The 16340-nt window shown below is 48.8% G+C and overlaps 1 protein-coding gene across 1 annotated transcript in view; it reads left to right on the plus strand.

Annotated features, from left to right (window-relative positions):
- The first annotated feature begins 831 nt into the window (after positions 1-831).
- SIPA1L3 (signal induced proliferation associated 1 like 3) overlaps positions 832-16340 on the plus strand; it is a 225288-nt gene continuing 209779 nt past the window's right edge. The window contains exon 1 of the mRNA XM_036274268.1: positions 832-1360. The gene's annotated coding sequence lies outside the window, so the exon portion shown is untranslated. The remainder of the gene's footprint in view (positions 1361-16340) is intronic.

Consider the following 16340-nt stretch of genomic DNA (forward strand, 5'->3'; position numbering starts at 1 on the left):
ACTGATCATCTTCTTGGTAGGAAGGATGAGATGGGAAGGGTACTGACTGGGTTTATGTGACCAGAGGTCCTTGCAATTCCTGCCAATGACCTCGGCAAACCCCTATGGAGTAGGAGTAGCAACACCCTTTTTTTTTTCTTTTTTAAAAGGGTCGGATATTGATTAGGTGAGCAAGTGGACTAAATGTGGACGAAATTTCCCAGGCCATAGCTACACAACAAACACTAGCTTCCCTTAGAATGTTGTCAACAAATGGACGGTAGGTAACAGGGCCTCCGGGCGAGACCTCTGGGTGGTGGTCCCGTGGTTCCCCTCGAAGGCGAAAGTCTGGAGCTGCCCAGGCGGGGAAAAGGCGAGCACACCTGAGCCCCTCCACCTGCCGGCGCCCGGGCCCTACGCGTGGGCGGGAAGGCCGAGTCCGCCTCTCCAAGCCCGGGGCCGCGCCTATTACCTGCGACGACAGGACTCCCAACACGGGACGGGTACGGCGTGGGAGGCGGCCCACACCCAGGAGCTCCTAGCTGAAGGACCAGACCTAGAATGAGCGCCTGAGGAGCGACCTTGGGGAATGCTGCGGGAGGACAAGGGCGGACACAGCGGTTAGCCCCCTAACCCCGCGCCGGGCGGACGGACCCGGACGACGGGAGAGAGCACGCGTGCGCACTGGCGCGCGGCCGGCAGTGAAAAGCCCAGCGCGAGACCCCGCGGGCGCGCGCCCGCGCTCGCGCTAGAAAGGCAAAAAGTCCTTCCCGCGGGGCCCGCGGCAATTTAGACCGGAGTTGGCCAGCGAGCGCGCGTGCGCGAGCGCGCATAGACGCCCTGCTCCGCCGCTCCGCTCCGTTGGGGGTCTAGCGCTCTGCTGTGCTGTCCCCGCCTCTCCCCAGGCTCGCGCCCTCGGGGTAAGTATCTCACACCTAGCGGGGACGGAGGGAGAGGGTCCGCCGAAGGGAAGAAGGAGGCAGACGGGGCTGGAAAAAAGGGGAAAACCGCCCTCGCGGAGCAAGGAGCGTGGCAACCGGGTTGGAGTCTGCAGAAGACACGCCTCCATCTCTCACTCCTCTGGCTGCGGAAGTGCTCTGGAGACTGGAGCAGTACGGAGGCGACAGGTGGACTACCATTCCCAGAAGGCGGCGCGGTGCTAAGCCTACTGCTCCCGGCAGCACCTGCGCGCTAGGCTTTTTTTACTTAGCTGCCGCCTGGGGCGAAACTACATTTCCCAGGAGGCTTCGCGCGAGGCGGCTTGGAAGTGGGCAGCCTGGAAGTCACTCGGGCCACCGGAGCTGGCGGCGTCTCCAGCGAACGGCGCGGGGCCGGACGTCGGGGTCGTGGGGCCCGCGAGGCGGATAGCCAGGACGCCCAGGTATGTGGTTTCAGGTGCAGGGGCGGCCTCACTCCAGGGTGGCGAGGAATCGGTGTTTATTCGGACCCCGAGGGTCATCGCGAGTGGGTGACCCGGCGGCCGGCCGTGTGTGGGCACCGGTTGTGGGGGCGGCGGCGCCGGGACTCGCGCCCTTCGGACCTGGGCGGGCTCGTGCCCGCATGGCTCAACTTTCCAGACGTGTACCCGGCGCTGTGCCGAAGAGCATGGAGTGGGAGTCGGGGTGCAGTGGGTTTGTGTTCTGACTCTTCCACTCCGGAGCTGCGATCTAGGGAAACCGTACCGAGCCTCAGTTTTCCCTTTCGCTAAAACGGGGGAGAAAAGCATGTGTCCTTGGCTGGGGATTCTGTTGAGATGTTGAGATCTGGCAAAGAAAGCGTTTGGCACACAGAGGGCACTTATTAGCGTTTGCGCTATTGTTAGCTCCCGAGAAATGGGGTGAAGGTATTAAGGACTGCATAGGGTTAGTTGAGGGTGTGCATGTAAAAAGCAAGAGTCCGTAGTTAGCAGTCAATGCAGGGTGGCTGCTGTTAGCTGAAATTATTTTGATAAGAGCTTTGGTTTGGGAGGCAGAGAGAGACAGACTCTAGTTCACATTCAGGCTCTGCCATTTACTAGTTGTGCAACCTTGTGAATTGAGTTCACCAATCTGTACCTTAGCTTTCCAGTCTATAAAATGGGGACGCTAAGAGTCACCTCATAGAGTTTTGAGGTTGTATTGCGAATATCACGTATAAAGTGCTTAGAGCAGCAGCTGGCAGATAGCGCTCAATAAATGGTCCCATATATTCAGCATTTTCCAGTATCCCAGAGACCTTTGAGGGTAGGGTTCTGGCTATAGTCTTTGTCTCCCCAGTAGGCTGGATTCAAAACTGGTCTAGTTGACTTCCTCTCCTGCATCCTCATGTTCCTCATTTGTAAAATGGGATAACAATATCAGCCTCAGGGTTGTAAGGATTTGCTGAGATTGTGTTCTCTCACTAAGTAACAGTTCTTATGTAAAATAATTGTTTTTCTTCAGTGTTCTCCATCTGGTCCAGAGACTGCCTGACTGTGGGCTGTGACATGACAGCCCTGAGCTCCCCCACACATTCACTCCCAGCCTCAGTATCCCATCTGTGAAGTGGCAGTCATAGGACTTTTGTGCCAGGGTTGTTTTGATGATCCCAGGAGATAATTCATGTTTAGCGTTAAGCACAGGGCCTGGTGCATAATAATCACTTAGTAAATATATCTTGTTTTTCTTGGTAGGCCTTTGCTGCTGCTTTATAGGGCAGAGCAGGGACAAGGTTATTGCCTCCCCCTGCTCCCCCATTTTTGTTCACCGAAGGTTAAAATGTGGAACATACTGTGGTATCAGGGCCCAAGAAGAGATGGTGCTGACCTGCTATCAGCAGCCTCCTTCTCAGTCACACACTCTTTCCCCCAAGCCAGCATATTCACTCCAGTGCTTTATGTACTAGCCCAGTGCTGTCAGCACTTGACTCTGTCTCAAAGTCATATATTAGCTTCCTGATGCCTGAGCTTCCTTGATGTTCGCTAGTGACTGTCCCTTGGGCACTGTGAACAACACCACATGTTCAATCTAAACCCCTTCTCCCAGAACCAGTAGTCACCATCTTGGGAAATGGACCAACATTGACCCAGTTGCCCAGCCTTCCCAGGTCTAGTTGATTGGCAGAGGATGGAGCTGCCATTTCATAGAAACACCATTTCTGTGGCTGATATTGGGCTCCCATCTCGTGGGCACTGAAAGTCTCCCTGAGCCGCTGGAGGTGGCCTTTTTCGACTAGGTTGTTTCTTTAAAGTCACCAAGGATGAATGTATGTAAAACACTGTATTACTGAGGAGCAGAGAAGATAATATGGATTTGGCCAGACTGCAGTGGCCACTGATGTGGAGTCAAAGCCTTGTTTTCAGTGGACCTGTTTCTGTGGTTTTAGCCTGGCAAAACTTGGCTGAGTTGTTCATTTCTTTCTGAAAAGTCATGTCAACAAGTTGGAATATTCTGTATGGGAAGATGGCCCTACCTGGCATTTCAGGAGGCAGCGCACACCCGAAGGAGGCTAGGAAGGGAATTTATTAGATGCCCATTTAGATTGAGTCTGTTGTCAGAAACCTGACGTTGTGGTTTCATTTGTTGGTGGGAACCCGTGGTTTCAGTTAAATTTGTGATGGCCACCAAATTTACTTATGTGTTATTTAACCTGAGGAAATAATGCAGTGACATTTAAATTTTTTTTGGTCTTAATTGTTAGTGACAACAGCACATGGTTTTTTAGCAGTCTGTGTGGAATGGTCTAAGATTTAAATGTGAACCTGTTTTTCAGACATTGCAGTTGTTAGGTGGTAAATCAAAAATGGAATTTAGAATGTGCAGTGATTGGTGCCTTTTTTTTTTTAATTCTCACTCGAGGACATTTTTTGAAAATTTGTTCAGATAGAGTGGGAGGGGGAGAGAGAGAGAGAAACATCGACGTGAAAGGGACACATCGAGTGGTTGCCACCCACACGACCCAACCAGGGCCGGGGACAAACTGCAACCGAGGGACGTGCCCTTTGCAGGAACCGAACCCAGGTCTCAAGACCGCAGGCCAATGCTCTAACCGCTGAGCAAAACCAGCCAGGTGCCCTTTTTTTCCTGTAAAATAGACTTTGCTGATATATTTCAAACTTAGGTTTAAAAAATGACACAGGTTATGGTAGCAGCGTAACCTTGTTAGGTGTTTAACTCACAAAATCTAAATGAAATGTATTTATGTTTTAATAAAATAATTAAACAGTCATTTCCCTTTTTAAAAAAAATGTTTTAAAATTGATTTTTTTAGAGAGAGAGGGAGAGAGAGAGAAACATCAATGTGAGGGAAACATTGATCTGCTGCCTCCTGCATGCCCCCTACTGGGGATTGAGTCCACAACCCAGGCATGTACCCTGACCACTGGGAATTGAAATGGGACCTCTTAGTCCATGGGATGATGCTCAGTGCACTGAGCCACACTGGCTGGACAACAGTCATTTCCTTTGAAGAAAAGTGTTTGTTTTTAGCTGGTAGAATGAGAGGCTATGGTACTTTCCATAAGACTGGTGTTGCTCCTATTTCTTAGTACTGCTCTGCTCATGGCCTTATGTATGTGTGAGAATGGGTTGAATTAGACTTTTAAAAAATTATACAAAGAAATACATGGTCATTTGTAATATGTCAAACAATACAGAGAGGTATAAGGAAAACAATGGGTGCCACCCTCCACTCTACAATCCCTCCTCTAGAGATAGCCGTTCATTCAGACAGTGAGTATTTATTAAATGTCTACTGTTAGGATTTAGAGATTTAATAGTGACCAAAATGGATGTGCCCTCTGCCCTTGGGGATTTGGGTGGATGCTCGTACCGTTTACTGTGCTTAAATGGATGTATATATTTGTATATTGATTGTTTTGTTCCTTCTCCCTCACCACTCCCCAAAAGGAGGGGTAGGGATCAAGCCACATATATTTATAACTTGAGTTTTTCAGTTACTGATAGGGCATCTTCCTTCAAGTCATTACATACAGATCTAACTCATTCTTTTTAACAGCTAGACTCACATTCTTCTAAATGTGGAGAGTGCATGCTTTATTCCACCATGCCCCTATAGCTGGACATTTAGGTTGTTTGGGGGATTTTACCTTCATAAACACATCTGATGAACATCCTAGTACATAGGCAGTGTACAAGTCAGGGAACAATACAGACAAGATCTTTGCTGTCCTAGGGTTTCCATTCTATCCAGGGAGACAAAATAAACAAGGTAATTTCAGATGGTTTTAAATCTAGTGGGTGAAATGATGGGGGAGGGGCTAGAGCAAGGATGATGAGGCAGGGCTGGGGGTGAGAAAGGGGGGGTTACTTTAGCTTGAATGGTCAGGGGAGGCACATGAGCTGACAGACCCGAATGAACAGGAGGCATCAGCTGTGCCAAGAGCTGGGGCAGACCATTCCAGGCAGAGGGAACAGAAGTGCAAAGGCCCCGAGGTAGGAATGAGTTTGCTGCAAAAACAGTATCACTGTGGCTGGTGAAAGGCAAATTCCCTTCTCAAGTTCATACTGCTTTAATTTTGTAAAATAATAATGATAACAAAAGTGACTGTCATTTACCTAGTGCATACTCTATAGCAGTCGTTTTTCTAAGCATTTCACACTTTTCCTCAGTTAATTCTTATGAATCCAATGAAGTATGTAAGTTTATGGATCTGGCTTTACACGTGAGGGCGCTGACTCCAGAATCCTTCACCCTGATGCCTAATTGGGCTGAGACAGTGTTAGGAAGTGGAGGCAGCATTTCCTTTCCATGTTGTTTGACACGCAGAGCCCTGCAGACTCTGTCTAGTACCTAACTCATGTTGCAGCAGGAGTGGTCTGGGGATCTGGTGGCATCGTTTCCACTGACAGTGAGACACAGTGAGGTCAGTTTCTGTTGGGATGTTTGGTTGCTTCAAAACTGAAGGCCCTGCCGCAGAGCCTGTCCTCAAAACAAGGTTGATTGCATGGCTGGCACACCAGACACAGGTTAGCAGGAAACAGGCCAGGTGTCAAAGGAGCATTAACAAGGCAAATGCCCCATTTGGGTGAGCTCTGCAAGGTGACTTGGGCTGGCAGGGGAAAGAGTGTTTCAAAGCACCAGGCCAGCATGATGGATGGTCAAAATATTCAAATACAGTCTAGCAACTCAAGTGGTTGCATAGCCCAGGACCTTGCTTCAGCCACCATGACTGTGTCCCTGTTGACTTGGTATATCCTGGGCCGCGCGGGTTGTTAAAGAGTTTGAGTGAAACAGGCCTGGTTAGATGTGAGGACAGTAGCAGGTGCTTTTAAGACCAGGAGAAGTATGGAGACCATCTTTTATGCAGCCATTTATGAAACATCTTTTCTTCCTAGCCTGTGTGCTGGGCACCATGCTGGACACTGACAGTATGAAGGTGAATAAGAAGACACTGGTGCTTGCCCTGGCCGGTTTGGCTCAGCAGTTAGAGCATTGGCCTGTGGACCAAAGTGTCACAGGTTCGATTCCGGTCAAGGGCATGTACCTTTGTTGTGGTTTTTCCCTGGCTGGGGTTGTGCGGGAGGCAACCAGTCAATGTATTTCTCTCATGTCAATGTTTCTCTCTCCCACTTCTTTCCTCTCTCTCCCTCCCTCCCACTCTGTCTGAAGATAAATAGAAAATATCCTCAGATGAGGATTAATAGAAAGAAGACTCTGGTTCTCAAGGCTCTGCAGGAGTGCTGTTCATTAGGAATGTAATGCTAGCCACTGGTGCAGACCACGCATGCAATTTAAAATTTTATAGAGGCCGCATTATAAAAAGTAAAAAGAAACAGAGAAAATTAATTTTGATAAAATATTTTGTTTAGTCCAAAAGATTATCATTTCCACATGTAATCAATATAAAGATTATTGAGATATTTTACTTTTTTTTTCCCCACGTGAAGTCTTCAAAACATGCATTTTACACTTTCAACACATTTCCATTCACCGTGGCCACATTTCAGTTGCTCAGTAGCCACATGTGTAGGACAGGGTGGGCCTAGGGTTTGAGGCTCACACATACATCAAGGGTGGTAGTTCACAGTGATAGAGCACATACGTCATCCCTGTTTTATCTTGGTGAATAAGGGTGGATGAGTGACGAAAAGCATATTTATCACAGGCAGGTATAGCTGACCTCATAGCTGTTGTCCATGAGAGGCGCCTTGCGGGCCTGGCTCTGTTCTTAGTGCTTGCGGTGGGCGCCCTGTGTTCTGAGATGGTGGGGACTATGATTATTCCCGCTGTACAGATGAGAAAGCTGAGGGATGGTGATGAGGAGCCACTTGCTCCAAGTTGGGCAGAATTTGAACTCAGATCCAGAGACCATGCTGTTGTATGTGTTGCATTAGATGGTGTTTGTGGGGAATGGAGTTTGTGTTTTGAGTGTTGAAAACCGTAGGGAAGGACTCACTGTACAAAATGGATTCGCAGAGTTTGTCAGCATCGATCCTCAAGTTGGCGTTGGGACTGGGGTGCTGGTTCAGGCTGGGCGACTGCCAGATCCACTCCTCAAGCTGAGCTCTAGGTTTGGTTGGAAACAGGTCCTGCCTCCTTGGACAGAGTGCAGTTTTGCGGGCCTGGGGAGGAGGATGGGTTGTGAGAATGAGGAGGGCAAGAAAAGGGCCCAGCCTGGTGAAAGCTCATTTGTGAGTGGCCTCTTTGGGTGTGAAGCCTGTTTTCTCTTTTCGTCTGCAGACTCTGTCCCTCCAGCTATAGCCTCCTGTGGAAGCCGTGTGCATCTAGCCGTGTGCATCTAGCTGTGTGCCTCTTCCTCTGAGCTCGGCGACAGCAGGGCTTACTCCGCTTGTGAACCCTGCCCTTGCCCTGATCCAAGAGGCATTGCTGGGCAGGGACATGGGCAGAGGGATGTCACAGTGTTTTCCTCTGTCAGATCTATGAGAGTCATTGTTCTAGACTTTTAGTTACTCTCTTGATTCAGGGTTCCCAGGCTCAGGGGCAGGATGAATCTGCGCCTCCTCCCCAAACAAGGCAGGTGCTGGAGATTCTGAGTTTGTGTCCTCAGGTGGTGGTTCACAAGGTTTTTAACCTCCTGACCACTCTGTCCCCTACTGTTGGACAATGCCTGGCATGCAAAAGATGCTGGGTAAGTATCTGTGGGCTGAATTAATGCTACTAACCAGTGTTTACTGAGCTCTTATTGTGTACAAGGCATTGCTATGCCTGCTTTTCATGTAATATCTCATTTAATTCTCATAACACCTCCCTGGGGTAGGTATCATTCCCATTTCCCATACAAGGATACTGAAGTCCTGAGAAGTGCATGTCACAAAGCTGGTGAGTGTCAAAGCTAGGACTCAAACTTGAGCCACTGGCTCCTGAGTCCGGTCTGTGGTCTCTCTCTGGATGGACTCAGGGCTGAGTGGGGTGGGCAGGTAGCACCACACTGACGAGCACCACTCCGGGCAAAGGCTTTTGTTATGATTCAGGAATGTGCATCTCCCCTTTTTTTTAAAATAACAAAAATGAACTGGATATTTGTTATTATGAAGGAATTTTTGTTAATTTTTAGGTGTAATAATGATACTGTGATTCTCCTTAAGAAAAACAACCTTATCTTTTAAGACATACCTTCTGAGATACCTGTGAACTGTTCAGATGTCTGTGGTTTGCCCATCCGGGGTTTCTCAGTGGATTGAGCATCATCCCATGGACTGAGAGGTCCCAGTTTGATTCCTGGTCAGGGTACATGCCCGGGTTGCAGGCTTGATCCCCAGTGGGGTGTAGCAGGAGACAGCCGATTAATGGTTCTCTCTCACATCGATGTTCCTTTCTCTCTAAAAATCAATAAAAATATATTTAAAGTCTGGCCGGTGTGGCTCAGTGGTTGAGCATCGACCCATACACCAAGAGGTTGCCAGTTTGATTCCTGGTCGGGACACATGCCCAGGTTGTGGGCCAAATCCCCAGTGGGGGGTATGCAGGAGGCAGCCAGTCGATGTTCTCTCTCATTGATGTTTCTCTCTCTCTCTTCCTCTCACATCCTCTCTCTCTCTAATCAATAAAGGAAAAAAAAAATAGATATATTTAAAAAAAGATATCTAGGGTTTGCTTCAAAATGACATGGGTAGGCAGGGAATGGAGGGGCAGGTGTATGGGCAAATAAAGAGAAGTAAGATTGGCCATTCGTAGAACCTGGCAAGTAGAGGTTTATAAAACTCTTCTTTTCACCTTTGTGTGTTTGAAATGGCTCATCATGAAAGTTAGAAACAAGTACAACAAATGTCACCCAGCATTTGTGTGTTTTAAGCCAAGTGTTTGTGTGGGGGAACTCCCTGCCTCTGCTCAGTCCACTTGCACAGTCAAAACGGGTTGTTTTTTCTTCACGAAATGAGTCAATACTTGGCCCAGGGCTTCAGAAACGCTTTGGTAAAGCAGCATCCAGTAGCATCGAGGACATCTGCACAGCTCCAGTGGCCACAGGCTTCCGCAGCTGCTCTGCGTGCTGGCCACGGTGGCATTGGCCCTCGGAGACAGTTTGCTGCATCCCTCTTCCCTAAGATCCCTTTCCCTCCAGCACCTGACCATGGGGCCCCTCCTACATTTTTTCCAAGGACAAGTTCCAACAAGATCCTCAGATCCTCTCCCATCCTCCCCGCAGGACAGACGTGCACAGACCCTTCCACTGCTGGGGCTTTGCTAAGGCCCCACACAGAACCAGAATCCAGCTTTTGATTTGCCTCCAGCACTGCAGCGGGAGGCAGGGAAAGTGCCCCCTTTCCGATCTGACACTTGACAACAGAAGGAAAGGGGCAAGATGCGGCTTGTGACAGCGCCTTGAACCTGATGCTATTTCACATCAAGCCAGCAATTAAAACTCCTTTACAGCAAGTACACCCCGCCTTTCACATCGACTAGAGGCTCCTGTGGCATTTGTTCTGTTGGGGTCTGAAAGGGAACAGCGGCTCAGTGTGTGGCAGAAACCCTGTGTGGAAGGGGCAGGAAAGGAGTGCACCTGTGTTTGGGGGTTTCTGCTGATGGTTTGCTTGCTAAGTAGGTAGAGATGGTTGATGGGCAGAGGAGCTCCGACCCTGTTTCCGAACATCACGCTCTCGGTGTGCCGGGAGGGAGGCTGGGAAGTCCTGCAGCCCCTCTGGCTTTCTCAAACTTTTGCCCCCGGCCCCCTCTTCGGTTCTGTCCTTTTCCTTTCAGAGGCTCTGAGGACAGTCCAGAGTGGAGAGAATGTTAGGAGCACTGTCACCGGTCTCAGCAGCTTGGTTTTCCTCAGGGTTTCCAGTGCAGATCTGAGGGTAGCAGACTCCGGAGACTGACACTGCCTCTGATTTTTAGTTCATTAATTTATTATCATTATTTGTTGTTAATCCTCACCTGAGGATATTTTTCCATTGCTTTTTAGATGTGGGGATGGAGAGGAACATTGACGTGAGAGAGACATATCAATGTACTGCTTCCTGTACAGCCCCGACCCAGGGATTGAACCTGCAACTGAGGTTTGTGCCCTTGACCAGGAATTGAACCTGCAACTCTTTGGTCCACCGGCCGACATTCTAACCACTGAACCAAACTGGCCAGAGCTGCATCTGATTTTTTTTTTTTATCCTCACCCGAGGACATTTTCTCATTTTTTTGTTCAGGTAGAGTGGGAGGGAGAGAGAGGAACAGAGAGAGAGAGAGAAACATCGATGTGAAAGGAACACATTGAGTGGCTGCCACCCGCACGACCGACCAGGGCCGGGGACAAACTGCAACCGAGGTACATGCCCTTAGCGGCAACCGAACCCGGGTCTCTCAGGACCGCAGGCCGACGCTCTAACCGCTGAGCCAAACCGGCCAGGGCTGCATCTGATTTTTAAACTAACTCAACAGGGATTAACCAAGCTGAGCACTCTGTACGTACTAGGGATTCAGCAGTGAGCAGGGCACACAGTGCTGCTTTGAATGAGGCCCTCATTGAAGGGGGGGATTCAGACAGTGCACAAGATAAGGCAGGTGTATACTGTGTTAGGTGGTTATAAGTGCAGAGTGGAAGAAATTAAGCAGGGCAAGGGAATATGAGGTATTGGGGTGGAGGGTGTTAAAAGTTAAGGCTGGGTAGCGAAGGATAGCCTTTCTGGGAAGGTGACATGAGTATAGACAGGCCTGAAGGAGGTGGGACCGTGTAAGCAGCGGGGGTGTCTGGGCAGAGGGAGCAGCCAGTGCAAAGGCCCTGAGACCGTGGGTCTAGGAAGAAATAGAAGCTCACAAGGAAGCCTGTGTGACTGGAACAAAGTAAAGGAGGGAGAGAGTAGGAGGACAGAGAAGTGACAGGTTTGCAAGTCACTTAGGATCCAGTACAGGTTTGTGTTTTTCTCTGGCTGAGATAGGAAGATATCGTAGAGTTGATTGCTTTATTAAATTTCATTAAATTTTGAAGAGTGACCACACGTGTGGAACCAAAGGAGCAAATATAAGGCACCCAGCCCTGGCCGGTTTGGCTCAGCGGTTAGAGCGTCGGCCTGCGGTCCTGAGAGACCCGGGTTCGGTTCCCGCTAAGGGCACATACCTCGGTTGCAGTTTGTCCCTGGCCCTGGTCGGTTGTGTGGGTGGCAGCCACTCGATGTGTTCCTTTCACATGGATGTTTCTCTCTCTCTCTCTGTTCCTCTCTCTCCCTCCCACTCTACCTGAACAAAAAATGGAAAAATGTCCTCGGGTGAGGATAAAAAAAAATATATATATATATAAGGCACCCAGTTCCCTTCTCCAGAGACCGCCACTATCCCAGTTTCCTACTGGTGCCCAGTTCCTTGATATTGCATTACTGTATTTGAGTGGATTGCTTGGCTTATGGTAGGTTGTGAAATTGCTTTTTTGTGGGTCAAAAATGGTTGAATATTGGCAATTTTATGAGGTTCAGCTAATAGTTCCCTTTTGGGAGCCCAAGGAATCTTACCAATCTTATCTTGCCCCAGGGGTTGGTGGTCAGAGTTGGGAACCTCCTCCTCTTCCTGCATCCCACATTTCTCTTTCCGTGGCTGGCTCAACAGTGTCAGTGACACCAGTGAGTGCAAAACCCCTGCCCCACCCATGGCCTCATGCCCAGTGTTGCTGTTAATCTTCCTACTGGGACCTTACCTATGGGTGGCATTAGTCATTCTTTGGCTTTCCGTATCTTGTTGCCACCAGTTTTGAAATCTCAGATATCTCCCAGAGGGAAGGGTACCCCTGGACTCTTGCCGACTTTCAGCATGACTCATGTGATGGGGGGGTGCTTTCGGGGTCAGGCAGAACTTGTGGGCGTTCTGGATCAGTAACTGGACACAGTAGCCATGAGAGTGCCCAGTCTGGAGTGTCCATGGGAGTACCCCCTGAAACTGGAGGCTCCGGCTATGGGAGTGGGTCTGAGGAGTAATGTCTGGACTTGGGAGAAAGGCCTTCAGTACCTCCTACAGGAGTGTTGTGTCACACTCCTGTGCTGACCAGAGAGCCACCTGCCTCTGGAAATCCAGAGCACTGGGTGGGGTGGTCGGGGGCGGTGCAAACGGAGTTAAGGATGCAGCTTTCTGGGAGCTCAGTCAGAAAGTTGTGTCAGTTGGGCCCAGCCGGTGAGACTCAGCGGATTGAACATTGTCCCATGGACTGAGAGGTCCTGGTTCGATTCCTGGTCAGGGCACATGCCCGGGTTGCGGCCTCCATCTCTAGTGGGGGTTGTGCAGACGGAGTTAAGGATGCAGCTTTCTGGGAGCTCAGTCAGAAAGTTGTGTCAGTTGGGCCTAGCCGGTGAGACTCAGCGGATTGAACATTGTCCCATGGACTGAGAGGTCCTGGTTCGATTCCTGGTCAGGGCACATGCCCGGGTTGCGGCCTCCATCTCTAGTGGGGGTTGTGCAGGAGGCAGCCGATCGATGTTTCTCTCACATTGGTGTTTCTATCTCTCTCTCTCCCTTCCTCTCTCTCTAAAAAATCAATAAAAATATTAAAAAATAAAAGGAAAAGAAAAGTGTGTCAGTTGGTATGTCTTTGGGTGCAAACAATACTAATAGCAACACATAGGTGATTTTTTTTTTTATCCTCACCTGAGAACATTTTTTTTTTTTCCCATTTTTTGTTCAGATAGAGTGGGAGGGAGAGAGAGGAAGAGAAAGAGAGAGAGAAACATCGATGCAAAAGGGACACATCGAGTGGCTGCCATCTGTATGACCAACCAGGGCCGGGGACAAACTGCAACCAAGGAACGTGCCCTTAGCGGGAACCGAACCCGGGTCTCTCTGGACGGCAGGCTGATGCTCTAACCGCTGAGCCAAACCGGCCAGGGCTGATTTATTTTTCCTCACGTGGAATTAAGGGAAGTGAGTGGAAGGGGAAGTTCAGAAGAGGGGACACTACCCAGTAGCATACCCTCATTTTCCAACGGGTCTCCTCTACTTTTCACTAGACTAAATTTATCAAAAGAGGAGGGGCAAAGGCCAACAGCCACACAACTCAGGTAGCCCCTGACATCAAGGCAGACACTCCCTCCTTTTTCGGGTCCAGAACCAAAGGCACGAGAGCCCACAGCCAGGGTGCACAAACCAGGCAAAGAGCTACTGCAGAGGCCCAGGCAGTCAGAGACCAAAGGACAGCAACGAGGGGACCACCTGACCTCAACATGGTTGTCCGTGCCAGCATGTCACTCAGTCCCCAAAACGGCTCAGGACACATAAGTTCCAAGATGGTAAATATTCAAGGCCACAAAGCAGAAAGTGGCAGAACTGAGAACTCTAGGCCGGTGCTGTCAACCGTGCCACCTCCCAGAATGCACAAGGGCAGTCACATGAGCACCTCGCCCATCTCTTTTCTTTCTGTTTATAGACTTCTGTTTCATCTCCCCCACCAGGAAGGTTAGGGCAGGGGTCTGTGTAGATATGTGCTCCAACACATAGGTGATTTATGTAACATCTGCAGCATGCTAGCACTTTGCTAGGCCTTCCCATGGAGTGACTCCGTCAAGCCTCCCCACAATCCTGTAAGGTAAGCATTCTTATTATCCCCTTTTTGCAGATGAGACAACTGCATTTAAATAACTTGCCCAACATCGCACAGCCAGAATGGTGGTGACGTGACTTGGATCCAGGGAGCCTGACTCCAGAGTTCTCACCCTGAACGCTTCACCACTGGGTGCTTCTGCAGTGGTTCTCCAGCCTGAGCCTGCCTGAGTCCCCTGGGGGGCTGTTAGAACACAGAATGCCAGGCTGTACCCAGAGTTTCTGATTCAGTAGGTCTGGCTTAAGAATTTGCATTTCTAACAAGTTTCCAGGTAATAAAATGTGCTGGGAGCACATTTTGAGAGAAGCACTGATCTGCTCTAATAGGAAATTCAGCTGAAATTTGCCTGAAGTCAGATTTATGAATTCATATAATAAAGAAGCTTATAGGTAGGTAGCACCAGGGTTGCCTAATTAAGCAGTTTCACAATGCCTGTAGGCAAAACCTCTGTTTTGCCACTCTGCCGTCCTTGGTGCGTCCCCTGTGCTTGTGTCCTGAGACACCTGTCATGGCCACAAGACGACTGCCACGGTTCCTGTCGTCACACCCAGCAGCAGAAAGAGGGCATCTCTCACTCCCTATGTGTCTCTTCCTAGGTGCCCCGCCTCCCATATTCCCCTTATATCTCATTGGCCAGCATTGTGACACATGACCATTCCCAGGCAAATCACAGGCAAGGACCAGTCAGGATTTCCTTTGTGGCTGGGGATGGAACCATCCTCACTGGAAGCACATGATGGCCTACTGTTGACCTTACTGATAACATAGTCAATTAACACATATTTTGTATATGTATTGTATATTGTATTCTTACAACAACGTAAGTAGAGAAAAGAAACTTAAGAAAATCACAAGGGAGAGAAAATACATTTGCAGTACTGAATGAAAAAAAAAATCCATGTATAAGTGGACCCACGCAGTTCAAACCCATGTTGTTCAAGAGTCAACTGCATTGTGTGTGTGATGTGCCATTGAGTCGGCTCCGACTCCTGGTGACCCTATGAATGAGTGATGTCCACAGTGCCCTATGGCTTCCTTTATGGAGTGAATTCATCTCATATTTAGTCTTACTCTTCTGCTGCTTCTATCCCCCCAGCTTTATTGTCTTTTCCAGAGAGCCCTGCCTTCTCACGATGTGCCTGAAGTAAGACAACCTCAGTGTGGCCATTTTTGCCTGGAGCGACATTTCAGGCTTCATTTGCTCTCAGACCCACTTGTTTGTCTTTCGGGTGATCCAGGGCATCCGAGGAGCCCTCCTCTAACATTGTTTTGAATGAGTCAGTGTTTTTCCTATCAACTTTCTTCACTCTCCAACATTCACATTCGTACATAGTAATGGAATACGAGGGGGCCGTGATCTTGACTTTGGTCTTTAATGACACATCTTTGCTCTTAGTGATCTTTCCTAATTCCTCCATTGCTATCCTCCCGAGTGTCTGCCTTCTCTGGATTTCTTGGCTGCTGTCTTCACTTGAATTGATGACTGAGCCAAGGTGAGCAAAATCTTTCATTTTAGTGTCTTCATCGTCTGTGTTAAAGGTGTGTATTTCTTCTGTGGTCACGATCTTTGTCTTTTTGTTGTTCAACTGCAGTCCTCTTGGTACTTTCTTCTTTCACTTTCATTAGAAGTTGTTTCAAATCATTTGCTACTTTCTGCCAACAGGATGGTGTCATCTTCAAATCTTAAGTACCAGTTTTTACTTCTCCTTCTGAGTTTAACCCATTTTATTAACATATAAAATGACTTATTAGTTGAATAAGTATCATTTTATAATCCTGCTCTCCCTTCCCAGCAACCTATGAAAGTGACCATCCAATGTTGCAGACTGAAATTTCCTGTGGATGCCTGCTGATACTATTTACGGATACAGTGTAAAGCCGTTGCCTCCTACGAGTGCAGAGGCACTGAGGAACTGAGCGTGGGCTCTGGAGCCAGATTACTTGGATGCAAATCCTGGATCTATCTTGGCTTCCTGGGTGACCTTGGGCAAGCCACTCATCCTTGCAGTGTCTCACTTTCCAAATCTGGAAGGGGGTTGGTAGTGGTACTGCCCTCCGAGGCTTTTGGGGGATCTGTGCAGTAACGCTTGTAAAGTGCTTAGTGTTCAGTGCCAGGCCCATGGTGAGGTCCAGACACTCTGCCTGCTGTTCTTTCACCGTTTTGTGCCAGTGTGTTCACAGACGACTGTCGGCTCCTGAGGGCAGGGTCTCTGCGGTTTTTGTTTACCACTCTGTCTTAGTGCCTGACTCAGACTAGATAGGTTGTATGTATTTTTTGTGGATGAAGAGAATGGCAGTATTCGTATTTGTTTCCCTTCAGCTGTCCAGAATTTAAACTCCATGACCATGATTACCCCCATTTTGAAGGTACAGTATAAGCTGAACCTGATTGAATGTGAGGTCAGCAGGTGATAAT

This window comes from Molossus molossus, unplaced genomic scaffold, assembly GCF_014108415.1.
Source record: "Molossus molossus isolate mMolMol1 unplaced genomic scaffold, mMolMol1.p scaffold_m16_p_21, whole genome shotgun sequence".
Lineage (NCBI taxonomy): Eukaryota > Metazoa > Chordata > Mammalia > Chiroptera > Molossidae > Molossus > Molossus molossus.